Raw genomic sequence first — 12,548 nt, 5'->3', positions numbered from 1 at the left:
TACAAAGCACTATTACAGGATTCAAAATGAAAGTGTGCAACAGAATGATCGTGTAATGCAAATTCATGGTATGCCCATTCTTGAATGTTACTCGGTATAAAAGTACAATAATATATAGAATTTAGTAAAACCTCTCTCCATATACTAGTATACTACGTAATATATTTAAGACAACCAAAGGGAGAATGCTAGCATAATCGTAGACCTCAATTGCTGCAACACAGCACAAAATCAACTTTATGTATGTACACCTACTAAAAGCTACGGTTGTATACCATTAAATCCTATACAATTAATCTAAATCAAACATAAACAAAGCTGTAAGTTCTGAGTATTAGGAAACCTGAAAGTGATGTAGAAATGTGAGATTTTCTCTAAATGCCTGTACTGACTGAAAGAATTTACACACTGCGGCGATTCTGTATCCATTCCTGAATAGCAGACCGAAGAGCATGATTAGGAATAAAATCATGTTTCGCAAGTTTTGCATTAGTCATAGGTGAAGTGTCATGGCCACTATCTAGCCAGCCTCTGATAGCCTCCGCTTCATATGTAAAGCCATCGGAAGCAATTTGTGGATCCTCCATTATTTCCTGCAAACCAAAAACAAACTGATAAGTATGACCCAAGGATGGGGGGGGAACAAAATATGAAAATATGATAAGAAACTTCCTCAGAGTTAGAAGCTGACTAACCTGAAAAATGGGGCATATGAAATAATGGGGTGCTCGATCATCAGAAGCCAGCCAAGGCATAGATAAGCTTCGAGATGAAGCTTTCATGGGTTCTAAAACCCTCCATACATCCGATTCAAGATCAGGACGATTCCTTCCATTCATTTCACAGCACCTCAACGCCAAGCGAGCTAACTGCTCAGCCTGGACAAAAGGCCAATCTCCAGCTGAAGGGTCTAACAAGCAATTGAGATTACCATTATTCAAAGCATATTCAACTTCCTTTGTTATCCCCATGGCTGGTCTACCAGTCAATAAGCGCAACAATATAATCCCAAAAGAATATATGTCGCACTTTGGGGTAAGTTCTCCGGTTGTGAGAAATTCTGGGTCCATGTATGAGAAAGTGCCTTTTGGTTGAGAGGTACAAAACCTTGTAGTTTGTTCCATTGATGTTTCTCTATGTGAGATTACACAACATATACCAAAATCACTGAGCTTGCACACAAAATTTTCATCTAGTAGTATATTTGAAGGCTTTATATCTCCATGTATAATGCTGGTAGGTCGGCTTGAATGAAGGAAGATGAGAACAACGCATAAATCCGTGGCTATTTGAATTCTTGTTTGCCAGGGCAGTGGAGGAGTGTTGTCCTTGCAGATGAGTCTATCCTCAAGGCTTCCCCCAGAAAGATACTCGTACACAAGAGCCCATGATTCATGGCAGGCACCAATGAGAGTTACTAGGTTTGGATGCCGAAGCTTACTTAAAACATCCACCTACAGAAAAGACTAGCTGAGGTAAGAAACATAGAAATACTTTTATCCGTATGAAAACTAATAAAGAGAGATGAGACAGACAGTATCCTTCAGCAACAGCCATAAATTTCACAATAAGATAAACTTTAAAAAGTCATCTTGAGTTCTCAATCTTTCAAGTGATTCTATTAGCTTAAAGATCTTGAGCCAGGAAACAAAAAGGCAAGTAAAATAAAACTCTTACAACTCTACAGAAAATTCAACAGAAATCATAGAGATTAATACTCATAAAATTGTTATTGGGCTATTTTCTCAAGACAAGGCTACACACAGCCACACAGTTGCCCAATCATCATGCTTATACAAGTATACTTGAAAAGATTTGCATTTGAAATCATATTTAGCTTCAGTGAAAAGTTCTGGATCGTGCTCATTTAAGTAAAATAAAATCTACCAAACATAATAACATAAAAGACAATATATCATTACATGCAGTAAAATACAAACTTCAAATTGGGCTAAAATCATCAAAGTCAGCTGAAACTTAAATTCAATATCTTCCTAATGAATGTATACACAGTAAGAGACTAGAGTAATATTTTCTCATGAAAAACAAAAGGCTGGAAAAGATTGACTACCTCTTGTTCAAATTCTCGAGGACCCTGCATGCTGTTAGGATTGAGTATCTTAATTGCCACTTGAGTTTGACGTAGAAAGCCTTTATATATGCTCCCGTATCCTCCTTCCCCAATTTTCAAGGATGGGTCAAAGTTGTTAGTAGCTTTCTCCAGATCTGAGAAAGAGAATTCAGAGAAGAAAAAAGGAACATGTGAGCTTGATGGTTCCTGGTCTAATTGTTTCCTCAATATTTCAGCTTCTTGGAGAGCATGATCCCTTTCTACTTGCAATTCATCACGTTCAGTCTTATACTTCTGTAACAAGCCCACCGCAGAAAACAATTTCTCCTCCATCTCCTTTTCTGTGAGCTTGGATTTCTCATACTGGTTTTCAAGCGACAACCTCTGATCCGATGCCACTTGGAGTTCCCGCAAAACCTTTTCCAACTGGCTTTTTGTGAATTCAAGTTCCTTTTTCCGCTTAGCCAGCTCTTCCTCTTGCTCTTTCCTTTGTCTGAATTCCTCAAAATACAAACTTTCAGCAGATTTTGCCTGATTAGCCACACAATTTGAAGTAAAGTCATGAATATAGAAAGCAAAGGGTCATATCCTAGCCACTCAAAGGGGAAAAGAAGACTTGTTTGCTGATAATCATACAATTTAAGAAGCAACAAAGCCAAATTCGTAATATCGACAAAATATAATCCAAAATTAGCTTTACAGGCCCTTAATAGTAGACATGATGGAATCAGGTTTAAGAACAAAGGGAAGGTACAATAAAAAGTTCTTCTATAATGACAGGGGTGAAAAAAATAAAATAAAATAAGAGCAGCAGAAAGTTCTTCTTAGACAACAGTTTACCTTGCGAATTGCATTTATAGCCTCTTTCTCGGCTTTCCGACGCCTCATTGATTCTTCGAAAGCTTCTCTCTTTGAATTGTCTGCCTCTTCCATGGCTTGCACAAGCTGATCATACAGATCATCATTCAAACTGCTTTCCTGCTGAACCAAATAAAAGTTCAGGAACTTGAAAAGTTATTAAACAGTGGCAACATCAGCTAAACAAAGCCTGCTATATTGTTGCTCAGAACCTCAGGTTATAGTGGATCTATATAATCATAAATGTTAGAGCAGCAAATTTACTGACCAATACACTTGGAGGTGATGATCTCTGATGCTCAATCTTTGTCTGAGGAAGAACTAACAGCTCCAGACTAGATTCTGAGACTCCTTCTCTTGAGAATGATGAGCAAGGCGAACTAAAAGCTGATTTGGGTCCTGGCAATCGGATTGAAGACTCAGAAAAACAGGGTCTTAGTGTCTGAATAAATCTATCAGAACTGCCTTCAGATCCATCATCATTTGAAATTCTTAGACTAGAATGTAATTTTTGACTTAGAATGCCTGAATCAATTTGAACATTCTCCAAGGATTTTTTTGATGATCTCTCTTTAATATCCAAACTTGGTTGCTTCACACCTTCCCTATACTCAGGCAGTGCTAAAATATTATCAATAAACTCGAACAGCATCAAAAATCAAAGATACCGTCATATACAACACTAGACCAACTACAAGTAGTTCAATAGCGGCTAGTTGATCAGCATATCAAATTTTGCATCTTATAAATCTCTCTACATTTGAATTTTATAAACCAAAAAAAAAAAAAAAAAAAACCCGAAAAATCACAATCAAAATGCAAAATGCAAATTAACATATCTTCCAGATAACTGAATCAAGGAGCTTTCAGATCAAGCAAAGGCATCAAAATTTGATAAAATCATATCTAGATCTAGAAAGATCAGCAGCATGTGATACCATACATATTTTTATAAAAGATCACTTAGGAAGCTTCATATTCAAATTAAAAAATTAATAATGAAATGTTGAACCAGATACTTCAGGATTCTAAGTACAGTTGGTTTCTCAGTAAGAAATTAAGAGAAAATGGAAGGCTACCTCGTACAGATTAAACGGCCTTTGCATATAAATCTGATGTGACAGAAATCAGGCGCATGTTGACGCACATATTTGGACTTTTTCGATTTAGGCTCCACCATTTTCCTTCAAGACAATAATACAGGAAAATGTCATCGAAATGACTTTTCTCAAAGTATATGACCTAGAAATCAGTCAAATCTAAATATCAAACATTCACATTTGGGGTCTATGAGCTCCTACAAACATCACTAGGGATTTGCACAACAAAATCTTTTATGAACACCTTGAATATCTACTATCTGCTGCTGCACCCATGACGAGTCTCCCTATCTTTTGTTGAGATATGAGTTCCACTATTCCCTCCTCTATGGAGTCCCTTTCAATATGTAATTTCTCGGCATGTGCCTATCAAAATTTCAATATAAATACTAACATCAAAAAAGACTGAGATGAAAAAACAGTACTAATCAGCAGTTAAATTCAATCACAGCTTGCTATTTCCTATCAGTTTAAAAATAGATCGTACCCCAACTTTGGCACAAATTTGTAGATAATCTTCTAGAATTTTAGTCATCTCTCTATTTTCCTGCTCTCGAAACGCCTTGAGTTCCTTATCTCCCACTTGACTAGCTGGAAATTTCCCACCCACTGCAATTTTAAAAATTGTAGAACACCAAATAAAAGATAGTACAAGGGACTGTTGCTTATGCAGAATCAGACAGCAGAAATACCGCAATGAGTCATCATAAGCAAGAAAGAAGAACTATCATCCCGGTATGTATCCTAGGCAACCTACACCCTCCCAAATCAAGAGGTAAATTTCAAAGTGATCTATCTGAAACTCATGATATAAATTATAAAACCGTCCCTTAAGCAGATATACTGACAGATTACAAAGGTATGCATAACTCCCCCTACCAGTCCAAAATAATATCTCATCACATCTTCAACCTATGGTTTCATGAATTCTTTACACCTAAGAATGATTTCCTAGAAAGTGATTGAATAAAACACATTACCTATATAAACTAGAAAGCCAATACAAATAAAACAGCATTATAAGTAAAACTTGCAATTCTATATATGTCTTCCATTAAACCTACTCCTGGAACAATCTAACATTGCGAAATCAATGAATACTACCTAAATCACTAAACCCCCCCTCCATGCTAAGTCCTAACTGCACTCTGAAACATGAAAATTGGTACAATTACGTAACGTGTAGGTAGCGAATTGTGTTCTCGAACCACATTCACATACCGCGAATTTGGTAACACTACACCAAACACAAGATCTAGGTATAAACATAACAAAATCCAGCAATCACTCCCAATAATAAATGAAACTAACATTAAACTATTAAAGTACCAAAATATAAATGACATACTAATAATAAATTAAAAGAACAGAATCAATTAAAAATTAATATAATTACTTGGCATGGGAATCATTTTGGCAGGAACATGAACATAAATTATACAAATCTTCTCCCCATTTGAATTCTGCAAAGCCCATTGCAGTGTAGTTTTGCTTTCCTTCAACTCCTTGCTTACTGCCACAAATACCTTGTCATCAATTACCACCCCTTTTCTTGCTTCCCCTAAAAGATCTTTGCTTGATCCCATTTCTGGGTTTTTCTATAAATCACCCAAAAAAAAAAAAAACCCCACAATTTAATTGATTTACTCAGAACATAAACACCGGCCCCACCACCGCCAAGCCGTAGTCATGGAACGATGGGATCGGCTATATGAACCAAGATTTTATCTCCGTGCTCGTTCACGGAGATCTAATTACTAACCATATAAAACCCCCAAAATTCGACTTAAAATTAGCTTCTTTCTTTTTAAAACTACGCTTAGAGTAATTATAATGGGGAAAAAGGAAAACAAAATTAGATTAAAAAAATTAAATAAAGCCGAAACTTTTAGAATTTCAACGTAGATTCAACCAACTTAAGAATTGAAAAAGATAAAATAGAAAGAAAGAAAGGTGGGATTTAGAGAAAAAAAAGGGGTTTTGTGAGAGAAAAAGCCAAAGTGAAAAGGAAATTCAACACTTTTTTGGGCAAAATAAGGATTGCTTTATCTTGTCATCAACCCAGAAAAATCGGGTAGAAATTACAATATTAAATTAAAAATTAAAAAAAAAAAAAACTACAGTGAAGTGAGAAATTAGTGAACATACATAGTACTCAAATCTAAAATACTAGTACATCAAAGTTGTAGTGTGTGATGAAAATTGATTTATAAATTGTTGATGATGATGCTTTAATGTTGACTGTTTTAGTTGACAAGTCTTTGAATAATACAAGTATAGTAGTATACTGTAATTTGTTACATTATTATATTGATAAGTCAATGAGACGACTATGTAAAGGGGCCCACATTGACGGGGGAGTTTCATAGCAAAATGCCTGATTTTTTCACTTTGTCCATCCAATTGTTGCAACGAAGCTTCTATAATAGGGATGGATATTCAATTGTTGGATAGTTAGGTTGGTAGGACTTCCTACAATCCTACCCTTTGTAGTTTGGACTCGTGTTTGTTGTGTTCACACTCATCCTTTCAATTGTATAGGGTCCGTGACTCGTGTTTTCCTTCGAATGACCCACGAGATCATTATTATCGGAGAAATAGAGAAGATATTTGAATTTGTAACCTATTATACCCAAAAAAAAAAAAAAAAAAAAATCAAACGTCTATCACTTTTCACCACACAATCACTTATCAGTGCTTCGATTTTTTTTTTTTTTTTTTAGTGCTCAACACAAGATACAAGGACATTGACATGAAATAGCCTAAACTGTACAAAGTACCATGCAATTGAATACAAATGAGCTACATAATAAAATACTCATGACAGAATCAAACACTCATGTTTCAATCTTTTACATAATTTTGTAATGAATTTTATATACATTACGTTACCTAGAAGCAAGGCAATCTATTGCTAAGCACATTTTGGAATGTTTAGATGCCTTCATAAACATTCTTCATTTGTACTTGGTCCAAGAAAATGACTTGCAAATTTATATTGCAACGTAATTGTTGATTAATTTAAATACAGAAGTTCAAACCAAGGTAATGCATTCTCAAGGGCTAACATACAATATGAATCATGCATGTTGGCAACTTGTCACACTGCACCAAGACTAAGCTTTACAATTGAAAAAATAATTATTGTTATTGACAGGTGTATTTTAAGAAGAAAAAATGGAAAACAATACGGTGTATTCCAAAATCATTATTACTTCACATACGAGTATTATACTTCGTATTTATTACTTCGAATGATGCATATAAAACGACTACAAAGTATCTCCTATGGAGTATGGAGTACTAACTAAGTCCCTATTATAAAATAAAACTTACCAAAAATAGTTTCCACCCTAGTCTTAAAGTAATATTGTGAGATTGATATATACAGTACAATATTTCGGCTGACAGAGAAGGAAAACCTAGGAGCTCAACCATGCTAAGTTATCAACCTTGACAATATGTAAAGGAGTCTTAAAGAGATCCTATAGCTTCTTGATGCTCTGTAACAACTCCAAAGCAGAGATTAAATATTCTTCCAATCCTTCCCCTAGGACATCAGATGTCTCAGTTTGATTCTTTAGTTGATCCACTATAATCTGGAGTTTGTCTAAGGCCATGTCGTGCACCATAAATGTACTCTCAAGTTTTTCTGTACACTTAGCCAATTCGTCTTCAAGTTCTTTCCTTCTTCTCAGCTCTTCATAGTACATTTTTTCCGTTGCATTTGCCTGTATAGTTTGTACATTTGCAACTAGTATCATGAGAATTCCACTTAATCAATCTGAAGTTTTGTACATATTACTTAAAAGCTGTCTACTTTTCGACTGTAAAGGTCAAGGTTTAAATATTTAATTTAGTATATGTTTAGGTAATATTGATTTCCTACAAGAGAAGCACTAGTTACATTACAAGATATGATAAACATCTCCTGTTGATCAAAAAGTGGAATTTACTATGTCCAAAAAAACAAAGGCGCATAAAGAAATTAAAGATTGCATGCTTCAGAACTTTTACCTTGTCATTTGCTTCAGTTGCATCTTTCTCTGCTCTATAACGCCTTATTGATTCAATATAAGCCTCCTCCTTAGCAGTTTCAGCCTCTGATATGGCTTGATCAAGTTGATCATAGAGAGAATCTTCTATGTCTTCCTGCAGCCAAATTCAGTAACTTTCAGAGAGACTGATAACCATGCATAATAAGGTTGCTCTAAGTTCCACTAACACTGTACTTACAAGCACGTTTGGAGGATATGAATCATGCTGATTTCCCTCAGGTAGAGGAGAACGAACAAAAGACCGAAATGAGAGCTCTCTATCTTCTGTTGCCGAATGAAAGGAAGTACAATTAGTAGCAGCTTCAGAAGGTCGGGAGAAGACAGATAGCCGAGAAAGACTAGATGTTGATGATCGATCTAAACTCCCTTCAGACTCCACTACGCTGAAGGAATCAAAAAGTTTACCAGTAAACTGACTACATCTTGACTTAGAATCTGCCTGGTGCCTTTTTTGTTCTTCATCATTTAGACATGACTTTTTTATACCCTCCCTGCATGAAAATCGTGACTTGTTATGTAAGGTCCTCCAGACGATGATTTTTGAACTTAATATTTAATTAAAAAACATTATGATACATGATCATATGATCTCAGTTCATCTTACAATTGACCCAAAGACCCAGATTGCTTGTAGAGTTGTGTAGGGGTTAAGACTGTAGTAGAATATATGGCACACGACCACAGATCCTATTTGATACTACAAAACAACCTTTATTGTCTTTTGGTATTGCAAATTCCTTGTAAATTCTTGCAGAAGCATAATGTATCATAGCACAAGTTTTGCCTGTTTAAGTGACAAAATCATTTATCCTTCAGCATCATTTATAACCTTAGATTTTTTGCTAATCTATACTACTTCGTACTTTGTGTTATTTTTATAAGAAATTATGAAAATCCAAAAAACAAAAAATAATCAATAAATAAATAAACTCTTGGAACCCTCAATTTACATTAAAAACAAATTTCCAAGATAATGGCTATACATGCCCCTTTAGTCCGATCTGTATATGGCCTTTAAGTAGTACTGGTTTATGTAAAGCAACATAGTCCAAGGACGCATGAGTTACATGGCATGTATACAGAAGCAAAAAGCAACTTGCCCAATCTTAATAATGTGGTTGACAGATTATACCTTGTATAGATTAAATGCCCCTTGCAGATAAACCAGATGTGGCAGAAAGCAGGTGCATGTTGGCAGACATAGTTAGACTTCTTGGATGTTGGTTTCACCATTTTTCTGGAATCATGAATCACAAAAAGTGAGAAGCTTCCACAAACGTTATAATTCCGCATCTTTTATTTCAACAACATAAACTAAGCTGAGGAATACCAAGCTGCCCAGATAAAATCATGACTATCCTCCATGCACATGTAGTAATATGATGTAATGAATTAAGTCATAGGCAGAAGATAGAGACAAAGCTAGAATTAACCACAGTCGATTACTCCATGCACACCTTGAATAACTTTGGTTAGCGGCTGCTCCCATGACAAGTCTCCCAATCTTGTACTGGGATATGAGCTCCACAAGTCCACTTTCTACAGTTTCCATTTCAATAAACAGTTTTTCTACTTGAACCTACCAACACGAGAAAATGACATGAGCATATAAACAAGAAAATAGAATTCATATAGAAAGTCTATGATCGATCTTATTTGCAAAAAGTAAGTTTCCATAATGTTTCAATGTCAACTTAAGGAGCTGGAAAAAAGAAATTACCTTAGCTTTAGTACAAATGCCTTGATATTCATCTAAAATCTTGCACATTTTTTGTCTTTCCTGTTCTTGATGAGCCATAACTTCCTGTTCCGACAGTGAGCTTATAGGGAACCTCCCACCCACTGTAGGCACCAAAATTATTAGATAAACAACCATAAAAAGTCATTCAGAAATTTAATTAGTAGATGCAATACTAGTCCAAAGGACCAAAGATACAGCAAACTAATAACAAAAGGAAAAAGACAGGACAAAACAGGAGTTGAATTAGAATTCAGAGAAGATTCAACGGGAAGACAGAATCAAAGACATCTCAAATGAGAGGTTCTGGCCAACTATGAGTTTCATTACTGGACTGCAGAAACAATATCAAAGCTTAAACAAGATCCATTATCATCTTAATATCTTATTGATCAACTGCAGTAACATACTACATAGTAACATGATACACTTCTGAGGCAAACTAACCCCATAGAAATGACATTATCGTTATGTTTTATGGCCATTCGATAATGAATATTGGATGTACAAATTACTCAGCTCAAGAAAACTAGAATGTCTGCCATTTTTAGATAAATGTTGATACTTCATTACAGGAGAGAAGTACCAAACTAAACCAACTTGAATACTACAAGATTCAGATGAAAGAAACAAAAAATTGGTAGAATAATAAGACCAAACAATCGCAATAATTTCCACAATGTAAGCTATCATTTCAAGAATGGAAGCCTTAACAAAATCACTCTAATGAGCAGACAGAAACCTTTGTTTCTCAAGCTCTCCTTCGAACTCAAGGTATAAATATTCTACATTTAGACATCAAAATAGACCTATGTTTCACAAACTCTCCTTAAAACTCAAAGCACATTCCACATTCCACATTCAGGCATCATAAACACAATGTGAAGTACTCTTTAAGTTTGAGTAACATAAATTAGACCATGAAAGTACAAATGGGGATATTTGGGAATCAAGCAATGTATAATGCAACAACAAATAAACTTAGGCACTCACATATGGACATAAACTGTGCTGGCTGATGAACATGAACCAAGCATAGTCTCCTTCCTTTCGAGTTGCGAACCGCCCATTCTAGACTCGACATACAAGCTTTTAGATCTTTGCTCACTGCAACATATATCTTCTCATTAACCTCATCACCACCCTCCTCTTCCCTAACTAATGCCATTTTAGCTGAAATGTCAAAACCCCCCCAAATATCCAAATTGGACACAATTTCCAGCAAAATATGCAAATTTCAGACTCTCCAAATGAGTTTAAATTCAAATTAAAATTCCCTAATAACGCAGTAGATAAATTCAACCCAAAATTCCAAAAGATTAGAAATATGCTTCAAAATTTTAAACCCCCCAAAAATTACAAAAAAATCAGCAAATTTCCCAATTGGGTTTGAGCATAAAATCAAACTACAGCAACTTCTTCAATGATTTAATTCACGCAATCATATTCAATAAAATTTAATAATACAGTTCTATATGAATGAAAATGAGAGAAAACTATAGGAAAGATAATAAATTGGTTTAAAGTGGCTACTTGTCAATTTGTCATTGAATTAGTAAAACAATTATTATGCTAAAACATAAATAATAAATGAATAAAATTAAAATATAATGATTATTACCAGATCTGTAGAATGTATGCAAATCTTCGTGTCCTCTGAATCCAACGTTTATCCTCCCTCATTCTTCTGGCAATTAACTGTATTTTACTTAATTTTTTCAATCATCAAGTTAGATTTGGGATAATTAATGCCTTTCATGGTGGGTCCCAGATTCTCCAAGAACAGCCATTGAAGATTTGGACAACAAGTCCACGATGGTTCCATGCCTCTGAACATTCAGTGGTTTTGCCGTCTAGACTCTAGACAATGAGATTTCATTTCGTTATTTAACCTTTTGAGTGTTTTGACCTCTATTTGACTTGCCCAAACTTTCATTTTTTTTTTTTTTTTTTTTTTATTTTTTTACAAAAAAGAACGGTCAGGGGTTATTTACTCTGTCAAGGGTTAAGTCCCTGTTCTTTTGAGCTTCTGAGCAGAGCAAATTTCATTAGAGTAGAGCAGATTGAAGTAAAGCAGAGCAAAGCCGAGCCGAGCAAATCAAAGCAGATTTTGTTATTATTAGTTTTATTTTTAATCAGAGCAGAGCAGAGCAGTTCTAAAGAACGGGCCTTATTCAGCTAAGGTTTTCAATAAAAGTTGTTGTTTGACTTGTCAGTGGTATATATACAAATACTTTACTCGTTTGACTTGCCGCCTTAATTTTATTTCTTACTCTTTTTTGGGCCTAGTCCCTCAGTTTGCACGGTTAGCACCCAAAAAAAAAAAAAAAAAAATACTTTACTCGTTTGAACCCATGTGGTAAGAAAGAATAGATAGCTAAAGTTTATTAACTTGAGTAAAAAGAAAAGTAATGCATCTCATTTGAATTTTGCATTTAAGAAAGTTTTGCAGCTTAAATATTTTTTGTTTAATTATTGCTAAATATTTTTCAATTGCGAATTCATAAAATTTGTGATTATTGCATATATTAAAAGTTCATTATGAGACAATCTAACTAAATCTTTTTTTTTCTTACAAAAAAAATCTAATTATAATGTTTTTTTTATTTTTTTTGTTAATTACCACTTAATTACATTATAATAATTACCACCAAAAATAATAATTATTTTTTTAATTTTACTACCAACAATTATTTACACACAAAGTTTCATATGTGGTTGGG

General features: G+C 34.5%; 1 pseudogene across 1 annotated transcript; it reads right to left on the bottom strand.

Moving 5' to 3' along the window:
- Positions 1–374: 374 nt before the first annotated feature.
- LOC145615712 (U-box domain-containing protein 33-like) lies at positions 375–10,993 on the bottom strand (annotated as a pseudogene). The gene is made up of 17 exons (XR_014107315.1): positions 10,819–10,993; positions 9,808–9,929; positions 9,545–9,666; positions 9,220–9,324; positions 8,266–8,578; positions 8,047–8,181; positions 7,522–7,760; positions 6,810–6,831; positions 5,426–5,627; positions 4,517–4,638; positions 4,274–4,395; positions 4,009–4,113; positions 3,198–3,534; positions 2,912–3,052; positions 2,072–2,602; positions 696–1,454; positions 375–593 (listed from the first exon to the last, which is right to left on the bottom strand). The product of XR_014107315.1 is annotated as a U-box domain-containing protein 33-like (transcript).
- Between the last annotated feature and the right edge of the window lie 1,555 nt (positions 10,994–12,548).

The sequence above is a fragment of the Chenopodium album genome, chromosome 25 (genome assembly GCF_948465745.1).
Source record: "Chenopodium album chromosome 25, dcCheAlbu1.1, whole genome shotgun sequence".
NCBI classification, from domain to species: Eukaryota; Viridiplantae; Streptophyta; class Magnoliopsida; order Caryophyllales; family Amaranthaceae; genus Chenopodium; species Chenopodium album.
This window is presented reverse-complemented; position numbering and strand designations above follow the sequence as displayed.